This window comes from Coffea arabica, chromosome 7c (assembly GCF_036785885.1).
Source record: "Coffea arabica cultivar ET-39 chromosome 7c, Coffea Arabica ET-39 HiFi, whole genome shotgun sequence".
Lineage (NCBI taxonomy): Eukaryota > Viridiplantae > Streptophyta > Magnoliopsida > Gentianales > Rubiaceae > Coffea > Coffea arabica.
Genome location: NC_092322.1, coordinates 20,212,470 through 20,225,830, shown reverse-complemented (window position 1 = coordinate 20,225,830; position 13,361 = coordinate 20,212,470). Strand labels below are relative to the sequence as shown.

Sequence of the window (13,361 nt, the reverse complement as noted above, 5' to 3'; positions counted from 1 at the left end):
CAACTGTCGGCCAAGTTGCATTTCCAGGTAATGGACATTTTTACACCGCATAGAAACGAATTCGAGGCAAATCCAGGCACTAAAGTAGTAAATGATTTATAATACGTGCTGTTCATTTTCAATAATATCTACAAAGATTGCAAAATAGTTATAATACTAAAACAATTATTGAAAGAGTAACTTTATTAATATCCTTACGTTAATATTAGGAGTATGATCAATCATTATATTTTTATATTAATTACAACAATAATATTAATGAAAGTTGTACTATTTAAGGCATGAATTAGAGTAATTATTGAATAAGATAGATTAGACTTACTGATAACAAAGTACATTAAATAAAGGTATTCTAAAGAAGTTAAAAGTTAATTATATTCTTCAGTTAGAAAGTGGATTACAATTTAAAACGGATAAAAATAGAAAGCATAACTATTAAAGTGGAACGTAGGGAATTATTATAATACTAAAGCAGTAAATAGTTATTCCCTCTATTCTATAAGATAAGGTCTTTTTTTTTTGTGATCGTCCTAGATTATGAACTTGTTTCCTTTGCAAGAGGGTAGTTAGTTTACCAATCTACTACCATGCCCACATTTAATGTACATTTTTTATCAATAAGTATATTATTAATCATTCTAAGAGTAACAAATACATCACTAAAGCTAGTATTAATGAAATGACATTTGAGGAAATTATTTAGCAAAAAAGATTAAGTATACATTAATTTACATTTTTAATCCATACTAGAAAAAAGAAACAATAGAACTAATCCAAGATATAATTTATAGGAGGTCAATTATAAAACCAGTACTATGATTGCCAAATTTTTAAACCTGAGCATGCAATTTGCTTGAGTAAATCTAAGGGTCGTGTTTTCTTATTGTATATATTTTCTTATACTATTTCACTTTCGAGAAGTTGACTTGGATCTATGTCATATTTAAGTAGTCATTTCCTCCATTGTGTTTCTCTGGCTCAGCAATGTAGGTACTGGAGAAAATTCATTCTTAACGGTTGTCATAGTTTTATTTCTTTCTTTGACATATAATACATGCACATTTTTTTCTGCCTCCATTTCTTTAACAAGCCAATAATGTCAAAATTTTCCTATTTCAGAGCTATGTTAACTTTGTGAATGTATTGCTTCCATTATATATTAAACTATTTTATTATTTGTTTTCTTCTTAAAATTTGAAGTTAAGCTTTCGCATTTCATGGGCAACAAGTTGCAATAAGTTTAGCTTCTTGTTTCTTTAGGTACTAAAAACAAATAAGTTTAGCACCTAAAGAAACAAGAAAATGAGAAAGGAAAATGCTACCCAATACCTTTAACAATTAACATAATCAGTCATATCTTCCTAGTCTAGAATGTTGTGCATATTAAAAAGAACTCTTGCAGGTAAACATATATGTGTAAAATCCTGATTAGAAGGGGTAAGTGCAATGAGCTATCACATAGCATGAAAGTATGTATTAAGCCAAAATTGTTCATATGTTAACTAAAAAAAATTATATAAAGATAATAGATATTATTGCGTAGTTTTGCCAAAAAAAAAAATAATAATAACATCTTGCTGAAAATTTTGAAGTATTTATTACATGTAAGTCTAATAAGTGATATAAATTTTTCCTGAAGATATGTAGTCAATAAAAAAAAATCACAAGAAACTCATACAATATTAACGTGTGATTTTAAGTTACATGCTTCATCATCACTATGGTTCATGGTTTGAAGAGGGAAGATTGTGGCTATTTCTTTTTTTTTTTTCAAATTATTTTCCTTTCTAATATGAATCAACCTCATGAAGTTTCATTAAAGTGCATAAGATATAATGATCCAAGTTAGAAGTGCTTATTGGACTCATAATTCTTTACAATTAATGCCCAAAGAATCAAAACTATGGCTTTTCAAATCGTGTATTCTTCTCCTCCACAAAATTTTTCCCAAACAGTTAGAGTTGTTAAACGAGACGAGTCGAGCTTGAGCATAGGATAATCGAACTCGATTCGAACCTCTAATCGAGCTAGCTCGAACTCGCTCGATTAGTAATTCGAGTTTTATAAGGCGTTCGAGATCGACTCGATATACTGATAGAAAACTCGAGCTCGGGCTCAAACTCGAGTTTGAAATCGAGCCGAGCTCATCGAGCTCGAAGCTCGAGCTCGAGCTCGCGAAAAACTGGAGCCGAGGCTCCAAAGATTTAACTTCACTTCCCTTTGTCCACTTAGTGTTTATCGTGGACATCATACTAGAGCTAATGCGGTCAAGAATCTGCTGCTTTTTCATCCATAACTTGAAGAAATCATAGAGCACAAGATTTTGTTATTAACAATTGGCATGGGAGCTAAAAGATATAAACTGTATACTAGCAAGAAATAAATATTCAAAGAAACTAAATAGTAGAACAATCTCGCTGCTACTTGATGCTACCACCAATTAACGACTAGTATCAGTGTAGGAAGTAAATTAGAATCTGTCTCCACTGTGCACCTTCTTGCTATGCCTGCTCAGATTATGCAGCCACCCAATTCCTTTAATGGCTTTAAATATCTTAACAAGATTAGGCCTTGCCATTCCCAAATTCACCCTTCCTGCTGACAACTTAAGGGCTTGCAAGCAACAAAACTGCCCATCTGACTCCTTCTCCTCATCGTGCCCATCGCAGCTGATATCTTCGCATTCACGATGCTTGCTTTCGTATTCTTCTTGTAACTCTTCTTCTTGCTCATCTTGCTGTTTGCCTTGCTCTTAGTCGATTCCACCTCGTACGTCTCCCACAATAAATCCATCCCTTCACCTTCATCGGCATTGTTTCTCTCCTCGAAAAGCTGCCGGGTGCGGCATATGAATGGAGGCTGCGGGGTGCGGCTGGAGGGTGACGGCCGTGGGACGGGAAAACGTAAAACCAGAAGAGGAAAGAAAATTATGGCTACAGACGGAGACGGGAGATAACTTAGAGTACCATATATACATTGAAATGACGAAAATGCCCCTACTCTTCGAACCTAACGAGCTTAAACGAGTACTGAGTAGAGCTCGAGCTTGGATTGTTTGTCTTTTTAAACGAGCCGAGCCAAGCTCTTATCGAGCCGGGTCGAGCTCGGCTCACAAGCTGCTCGGTTCGATTAACAGCTCTACAAACAGTACCATGATTCTTCTTTGGTACCTACCTAAAGATTCTCCATTTTGACTTTTTTCTATCGTGCGTTCTTGATAGAATTTGTCACCAACTAAATTTTATTATTTAGGAAGTAAATCAAATTCTAAACTTATACAAGGCACAAACAGACAGGTGACAATTCCAAGATCTCGAAGACACAAACAATCCAACGGTACATGAAAATTTTCTATATTACAGGTATTAACTAATAGTATTGTTTTAGGACATTGCCAAATGGATGATCACATGCCAATACGTTGCCTTTACACTGGTGTTTGTGCTTTAGTTAAGGGCAAAATAAGTAGTTCAAAAATGTAAGAAACACCCAAATGTAAATCTTTTAACACACTTTTATATGGAGTATAGATATAAAAATAAAAGTTAGCCAATACATATAAATGTTCAGTGCATCCTGTCTGTATAACCACCTGTTCCATGGGACACGTATAGGTGGATGTTACGTATAAATGGTAGCATACTTAAATGATTTTGTGACTGTGGTGGATGAGATAGGAAAGACATAGTCTGGTGTTTGCTTTGCATGACGAGATTTTTTTTTAATGAAGAATTAGGAGCATGAGATTTATTAGATAAACGAAGTAGAGAAAAAGTGGAAAATAAAGAAAAATAACAAATTTTTTTAATACATTATCAATGTATACATGTGCAATATTAAAATATCTTCTCTAAATAAGAGTGCAAGTAGCTCACAAAGCAATAACAAAGAGGAGGACACTGTAGAAGATCGGTTTATTAACCTAGTTGCTTCCAAGAAGTCCAGAACGAGAAAAGACTATAACATTATTGAAATGATGCAAACATGACAAGATACCAAGGTAAATACTAAAATGCCTTGGCCATTTAAGCAGTCCACTAGTAGATATTAAGCAAATAACCATTAGAAAAATGGATTATTTGTTTTGCTATTTACCCAAAGGAAATTCTAACCCCGTATTTCTTTTGAGGACAATAGGATGGAATTAATTTAGGTACAAAAGGAAGAATACAAGGTAGGTAGATGTTAGGTTGGACGTTTTGCTTCTTTTTTTTTTTTGGATTTATAAAATCAAAGAGCACACATACTAGAAAAAAATTTCAAGACTTCCCCTTTTTTTTTTTTGAAGAGGTACTAGTTATTGTAGTATTTGCGAAAACAAAAATTTGTACTGTATCCATGTTGAATATTGATATTGCATAAAAAAATATCATTTGTGCATACACTGACAGTGCACGAAAACATTATTCTCAAAGAATCATCCATTTCTTTGTGTGAATTTAGTCACACTTTAGTTGTATAGAATAGGATTAATGATTTCTCTAGTTGCAATACAGCGACTCTACCGTGGATTGTTTCAAATCCATTTCTAAACATTCCCTTTGATATAGACACGTAGCATATTTACCTTGCATAGGTCTTCAAGGGATCCATTATTGAGGCCTCAATGGTCCATAAAATTTAACATGCAAATACCATCTTCAGAACTGCTCATACTAACATCGTAAAGTATTTTTCCATGAATACCAGCTCTGTCCTTGTGAACTCCAACTTAATTAGGAGCTTAAGAACACCTAAAAATGAAGACATATAACTCTAATAAATTATACCCATTGAGACTACGGATATTCATGTATCATTTCTTAAAAAATTCAAACACGAATTCACCGGACAAATCCTGCCAATTTAGCAATAAAATAAACTTTAATTGTAATTCTCTTGTCAAAAGGAATTGATTATCCTTTTATACTACTAGTGCGGGCAGAAAACTAGGCAATTAGATAGCATAAAAGCCATCATCAAGTGCTGAATTGCTAAAATCATCTTTGCGACAAGAGCTTCCCTAGTAAACTAGCAATTATTTGCCAGAAAATAATGAAAAAATACCGTGACTAAATACAAGATATTATCCCAACATTGAATTTTCCTGATGAAAAAGTAAAAACTAAAGAAATAAAACACCCCTTAACAAAATATTGCCCCGTCATCTTAAATAGTTGAGAGAATTTAGGATATGAAAACCGAAAGCATCAATATTCAAAAATCGTGTGAACTTTTCAAAAGTTCATAAAGTGGGTATAAGATTCAAAAATGGTGTGCAACTATTCAACCAATATTAAATGTAATAAGATTTGGCTTAAATTACGTACCAAAATGTCCAGGTGGAAAAACTCGTTGAATTTCTACCAAAATGAATACCTTCTCCCGTTCCCTCATTCACCACCCTTAACCTACCGCCGCTAACTTTTCACAAAAGATCCATCTTACATTCATTCAAATTTTGGTTCTGTTTGGATTGTTATTTTTTGGAATTTTTATAGAAAAATATACTGTAACAATTTAATATATGTGACTTAAAAGCAGTCATTAAAAAACGTGTTTACAAAAAACAAAAAAAAGTTCTATAAAAAATTACAAATCAAACAAGGCCTTAATTTTCCTAATAACTAGATAAGGGAGAAAGTTAGTCAATACTTAATATCTCTCCCCAGATTGACAATTATCTATTGTCCAAGTTTGATATCATAACCCTGATCGTCCATTTCTAGAATAATTGGTGATGCACTAGAAGCATTTACAGGGTGTGAGGACTCGAAAATTATTTTTAAATTTTTCCCTGTTTTTGAAAACTAATTTTTACTTCCTTCTAGTTCACTTTACTTGCTTATTTGTTAGTCTTAATTTGATGGTAATTTTAAAGGTTAAGTTAAGATTTTTCTGTTTTCCCTTTTATAATTTTGATGCATGTTAAGTTTCGTAAAGTATTATGGTAGTTTGACCGACTAGTGAGATGTGTGTGTTATATTTGATGAATGAGAACAAGTGTGGTACTAGAAGGAGTATATGATTAGAAGTGTTAAAAGTATATTAGAGGAGCATAAACTAGCAATTAGAGGATAAGAAAGACAAAGAGATAGGAATGGAACCAAGAGATGACCAGTGTCAACGTAGGAAGCTTTCTTTGACTAAGACTTCCATTAGTCTTTATCTTGCAATTGACCAAAAAATTTTTCCTTCATTTCTCCTTCCTTATGGCCAAAATTGAGAGAAAAAAAAGAGAGAAAAAACTTCCAAATTCCATCTTGATTTGTGAAAAATCCAAACACCAACCCTAAACCACAGCGATTACTCTTGAGTTGAGCTTGAAGGGAAGCTTTTGGTGGAGTTACTTGAGAAAGAAAGCCCTTGTTTTGTATTTTTCCTTGGAGGTTTGAATGTATGAAGCTAAGGAACTTGCTTCTCTTTCTATTCTTGCAATTTATTGGGCATATGACTTGACTATGGAAGTTTTGTGGCTGGTTTCATGGATTTGTGATGTTGTTGGAATTTTTCAGCTTTTATTTATATTTTTCAGCCATGAATTGGGAGTTTCTAACTTTGATTTGGATATGAAAGTTTAGATATGAAGATTTGTAGCTTTGATATGAAATTTTATCTTCAAAATAGGATATTCCAGCTTTAGATGTGAAATTCTAGCCTAGGGTTTAATTTTTCCAACTTGAGTATGTGATGGTTATATGCTATGTAATGCTTGATTTAGTGAGTTGGTGGCCTGGTATGTATATGCTTGATTTGAGGCTGTTTTATGGTGAGAATGAAGCCTTAAAAATGGCTGGAAATTAGGGAAAATAAGGGGAAGTGCTGCTGAAAATTTTTCCCGCAAGAGACTTTGAGCAGATTTGAAAAATATGTTATATCTTGGTGTAGAAAAATCTGAATTGAGTTCCGTTTATTGCATTTGAAACTAGACTCATAGCTATTTTAACCGTGTAAAAATTAGGGGTTGGTTCAACTCCTATAAATACCAGCAAATTTACAAATTTTCCTGAAAAACCATGACTGTTCTGTTTTGCTCAAGAGACAGCAGTGATTTTGAACTAAAAATTTGACTAACCTATGAGTTGAATTTTATGAAGATGTCTTCTAAAGTCTATTAGACTTTGAGTCTATTTCTAATGGTATAAGTTTTGTGATTTTTCAACCTACGGAACTCAAGTTATACTTTTTCAAAGAATGTCGCCAAAGCTGGGAAATTTTGTCAAATGAATTGAGTGGAACTTGGAAAATTTTGAGAAAACTTTAATTGGTGTGATTATAGATGATTTTGTGGCCTTAAACAAGTGTACTTCATACCCCTAGAATGCATTTGGATATTCTTCAATTGGCTTTCAAGTTTGTCTTTGAGTTTTGTGTTTTGAGAGGCCGATTTTAGATAGGTGTATGCCTCATGATTAAAGCTAAAGTGAGTATCTTATTAATCTAAGTTTTGAATGATCGGACCATGACATCTTGTCTTGGTTACTTTTAGGGTTTAACGGTGGGAACGAGCACGACCCGGAGTCGAACGTTTAGCTTTGATCTACTTTAAAAGGTGAGTGTTCCTTGCGTGTTTCTACAATAAGTGACTATGTGAATGATTGTTTGAATGTCAAATCCTTTCAAATGATTGTTAAATGGATTTTCAATAGGCGAGTGTGTACTTTATTGCACTCGACCTAAGTGAACGTGAAATTTTCAATGATTAATGATTGAATGTTACTTGTGCATGAATGTAAGCCTTTGGCTGAACTGGGCCCTTGCCCTTCGTTGCCACTCGATTCGAGCCAGAAGCGGACTCGGTCGGGCGGCTGGTGACCCTGGGACAGTGTTTGGTATACTCGAGTATTACCATGAAATCTGGTGGAGAACTGGCCAATGAATTCAATGCAATGATATCAATGAATGAATGACAAGAACACTGAAGGAGTTTTCACTTGTAAATGTTTTCTAATGTTGGAGGGATAAGGAAAATGGTTGGCGAATGAATGAATGAATGACTTGAATGAATGGATCCAAGTGGGTACGTATCCTTTCAATGATTGAAAGTTTATTTCTTGAATGACTGGATATTACTCTGCAAAGCATGCAAATTGTTAAATGTAATGTTTCCATGGTTTCCCTACCTGATTGCTTGTTTAGGAACCTCAATGGACTTTTAGCTCATTCCTTTAGTTTTTGTTTTCCTTACAGAAAGTGGAGGTCTGGAGCAACTAAACGTGATCTAGTGTGTATAAGTTCCTTGTACTTTTATGGATTTAATACATTTGGGATATTTGGCAATGTAAAGCTACGTTTCACTTTTGGCTTGTAAATGAAGTTGAATTATGGTTGATTTGAGAACCTTATTATTTTCGACAATGCTAGTGAGTGAGTCCCGACGAGAGTTGGGTAGGTAATCCGCCAAACCTTTGGGTTCGTCCTAGGGAGAGGTGGAATCGTCACACAGGGAAATTTCAGAGGTCAATAATTGTTGTACAAAGTTATCCAATTTTTGAACTTTCCTAAATGGAAACTTTAGTTCTAGTCGAAATGGACTGCTTTCCAGACAAACAGACGAAATTCTGTTTCTCTTACCTGGGATTTTGTCCTCATTCAAATTTCAGTAGCTGAAAGCTTTTAATTGGCGTGATTGATTTTCATAAGCAAGATCCAGTTCTTATTTAAATTATAGTAATTTTTTCTTGAATTTTGACATGGGCTGAAGTTTGTTAAAGATGTGCAAATTCTGACAGTCACGGAAGCATAATTCAATATCGCCTAAATTGGATAATTTTTTTCATATATGTGCGCACTCTAATGAACATAAATGAGTAAATTCCATAAGCGTAATTTAGTGAATATGAATGTGCACTCTGGTGAATATATATAATGTGCACAAGCGTTTCCCAAATTCAAATCCAACATTAAACACTAATCAGTCAATTGTTAATGATTATCTAAGTTGTGATTGTAATTTGCATAGAAGGGAGTTGCGGCGATTTATCTATTAGAAAACAATTTTGAAATTTCTTATATTTTTCAAATCTATTCACAATTCTTCAGATATATTGTATTTGTTAAATTATGGATAATTAAATGCTTCTTTGATCTCAAATTCACTGACTGGCATAGTAAATTTAAAAAATTAGTTAGTGATTATTATGAGCTTTGTTTCTTGCAAATTTTTTATTTCAAAAATGTATAATTATATTCAGCCATCCACTTGAATTTTTTTTTATCATTAATTAACTACTGTAAGAAAAGTACTTGTATAAAAATGTACCCTAACGTGCATGTAAAGTACCTCATTCTGTATAGGAAAAGTGTCTATTTTGCCTCAAATTGAAGTCGAGTTATTCAATTGGTTATGCTACATCAAAAAAATTGCAATCATGTGATATTTCATTGTCCTTACATAAAAATCTTTTAATGATTTCTCTATTTTACCATAGTGTTTTATCAAAAGTGAACATTGACAAACATTAAAGTGTATATCAATATCTACCGTAGTCCACATTGCTAATCAACGAAGAAAAATTATTCTTTTTCAATAGCCTTAATCACAAATTGCCCCCTGTAATAAAAAAACATACAAATTGCCCCCTATTGCCAAAAGGTCGAACAAGTGGATTAGATTTTATTTATGAGATGTGTGAAAAGGCATTCAAGCCCTCGTATACATAATATTTTAATAGTTTTATCATTGGGCAATGGTGTTATTATATCTTTTTAAATAAAGAATATTGTAGAAAATTGTGATACAATTGTAGATGTATATAATCATAGTAATTACATAAATGTTTTATTAAATAAAGTTTGTAGTTATGATAATATGTGCAATTGAAATATTTTTCAAAAAAAAATACTAATATATACTTAAACATTAAAAGGATTTATTAATAGAGAACAAGAATAAAAATGAAAGAAAGTACTTTTCATGTATATTTTGTCTCCATTTTTTAAAAGAAATTATTACAAAAATTAGAATACTTATTTACCAAAAAAATAAAAAATTATATTTAACCATTGAATTATACCAATGTTTTAATATGTATATATTTCACTTTTCATTTTCTTTGTTTTAAAGTGAAATATATATATGTAGAACATTGGTATTTGTCAATAGTTAAATATAGGCTAGTATCTTATATATATATATATATATAACATTGGTATTTGATTGGCTTTCTGAAGGCTGAACAAGGTTAAGACCATAAAGAGATTATCACGCCCCTAACCCACACGCACCTGTCACGTAACATCTGTCATATTCTCAAGTCCTGCTCAAGAATACAAGCCAACATTAAACTAGACTAAATTTAAAAAGTACTAAATAGTATAATTAAATAAAGTGCGGTACAAATCTCAAAAGAATGGTAGTCAATGAATATCTAATAAGTTCATACATTTATTCTCTCAATAAATTTTAATATCAAGAGTGATTTTCCAATCAAAAGACTTGCCCTCGACTTCTACTCAAGTGTACAAGCTTAGAAGGGGAAACGTTTTTTACTACACAAGCTTAGTACATAAAAGCACTAATTGTGTTTTGTCAAACTAAAATGTATGCACGCGTAGAACCAAATCTACAAACTCAGAGTTTTCATTTTCACTAAAACTTATTTTGCTCAAATTTTCTATGTTTAGTTTTATTGGTTTTTAATTTTTTTTTATCTAATGTTTCCATTTCACCATTTTCATAGGTTTTCATTTTTCAAAAACAAAAAAAAAAAAAAAGAAACAAAAGAAATCTATAACGTCATTCATGTGATATGGTGTTAGGTTTTTGGGACAGAAAGGCAGCGGAAATTAAAAATTTTTTCCCAAAAACCCACTCAAGGATCACCCTAGATTTTGCGTATGGTTCCAGAAGAGAGGGAAAAACGGGTTACCTTAATCCGCGTGACGTTCCTCTGCCGAATTGGAGAAGATGAACAACCCCTTGAGCAGTCCAGATGTCCTGCCTGTACCGAAATCCACGCGAGAGTGATATCTGGATCGTCTCTACGATATATGTGTGAAAGTTATAAAAGTTGCCAGCCTTTCTTTTCACTTTTCCTTGTCTATATTTTTCTCTCTATGTATGTCTTACACACCTTTTTTCCTCCACTCTCTATGTATGACAAAACCTTATTTTTCCCTTGAGAGAGTCATAGATGTTTCATCGTTCTAATAGAGAGAGGATTCGTAGAAAGAAAAAAGGAAGAGATAGGTTTTTTATCCAATAACAAACTCTATCCCTCAGCTATCTGATAGATAGGAGATAACTATTTTCTCCTATCTGCTCAAATAGGTCTAGAATTTATTTTTCTTATAAATTAAATCCCGAAAGTATCTTATACTTTATTTCCAAGTCTTCACTCAGACACATAATTTTAATCCAGAACCAAAACTCTAATGCATGTGATCCAATAGGCTCCAAATACATTGGCAATAATTATGAGTTATAATTCCCAAAAAGAATTAGATAAAATAAACAACTTTATTTTATCATTAATTACAATAATTAACTAATTCATAATTATAAATCATGAGCGGTGTCTAGCAACACAGCATGACCGCCCAAGTACCCGAAATTAGTCAAGGGAATTTTGACCTAACCTTTTCATGAGAAGTTACCATGTAATTATTATCCTTTCACCACCGATATCCAATTAGTCAAGGAATAAGTGCCAATTCCTTAATGACTAATTAAATTTACTAGTTTCCAGAATTAACCCTAGATTAGGTTAACTTGAAAATATTTTTCAATTAACCTAATGTAGGCGACCTTTTAGGATTAATTTCCCACTAGTGGCCATCCGGATATCAATTCCGACTATCGGAGTGGTGAATCCTATCTTGATCACTCATTACCTTTCCGTGTTTCACACTACACCCAATCTCTGTTCTCTAAGTCACTCTCAATGAGTAACAAGCAATAGAGTCAAAATGTAGTGATTCACACTCAAGATACTATGGTGATCTCAAGTCGCAGGATCATTTACATAACTTACCACAAGAGATACAACCATTGGCACTAGATAGATATCCTAATGGGATCTCTAAGCGAATCACTCCAATGTATTTGTACATTACAAATCATCTACACATTAACCTAGGTATCTATATACTATGGTTGATGAGAACAACCACTACTTACATTAAGTAGAGACTAATTGTGTACTAGTCTTTCCATACTAATGATGTCCTATCTCATTAGTACTATGACTAGGGAAATTTAAGAATATTACTATAAATGTGATTGATATCTGATAGGTTGCAATTTTATTATTTATTTTATTATTAATTTCTCTTATTACCTGATCTGATATGAATTAATTATTAGATTCTACTTATTTTTCGTAATTTGCATTTATTTCAGAGAGTAGAACGAAAATACCACAACCAACGCCAATTTGACAGTCATCAGGAAAGAATTCAAATGAACGGCATATAGGGGCATTTTGGGAACAAAAGAGACGCAAGCCCTCTTGGGCAATTTGGCCGAAGTGTTCTTTTCCCTTGGGAGCCGCCGCACAAGAGGAGCTCTTAGTTAGCAGTTAGGTAGAAAAATTGGGCAGAGGACAAGCACTACTTTTAGGCTTAGCTTTTGATATTTCGTTTGGGGATGCTTTTAGGAAGACTCCTACGGCGCTTGTCAGGAGCAATTAGGAATTGCTTTCTTTGACTTTTCTTGTTCTTGTCTTTTAGTACTTCTTTTCTCCTCGGATGGCAGGAACATTTAGGAAGACATTGAATTACCCTCTATAACTTTGCTTTTCTTTATTCCTTTGAACGAATTGAGTTCGCCTATTTTCCACTTGATGGCCGCAGCTCTTGTTTCAATTTCCTGTGAATTTTGTTCATCAAATATGAACTAATTTCCTCACTCTAGTTAAGGAATAACGGATGCTTTGGATCGCCTAAAATTGTGAGATCGATTTAATTTAATCTTTTTCTTTTATTCATTGGTATTTGCATATTCCTTGATTGCTATGCTTATGGTTATTTAATTAATTGATTGTCTTGGATCCGGATAATTAGTTAATTTGGTAATCTATTGTCAATTAGGGCATTTAAATCCCTAATTGTTTAATTGCCTTGAATTAGTGACAACTGGCACGATTGGGTTTGTGTCAGGGGGATACGCGGACTAATCTGAAATAACCCTGGTAGTGCGTTATTTGATTAGAATAAGACTCCTCTAATACGTAAGACAATTGAGAAATTAAATCTTATGGGCGTACCTAGAATTATTTCTCAATTAGAGTAGTGATTAACGGGCGTACCTTAATCATCGACACAGTAAGGAGGGGTTGACTGTCATCGCTTGTTTGGCAGTTATAACTTATTTATTAATAAATAACTGGAATTGCTTGTGCATTGATGATCAATTAGGTGAACCATTGTTGAAGTTATTT

At 33.0% G+C, this 13,361-nt stretch overlaps 1 long non-coding RNA gene across 1 annotated transcript; it reads left to right on the top strand.

Annotated features, from left to right (window-relative positions):
- Nucleotides 1-6,201: 6,201 nt before the first annotated feature.
- Nucleotides 6,202-8,324, top strand: LOC113698966 (uncharacterized). Its single transcript, XR_003450327.2, has 4 exons — nt 6,202-6,376; nt 7,469-7,531; nt 7,717-7,999; nt 8,170-8,324. It is a non-coding gene; the product is annotated as an uncharacterized lncRNA (long non-coding RNA).
- Nucleotides 8,325-13,361: the final 5,037 nt, after the last annotated feature.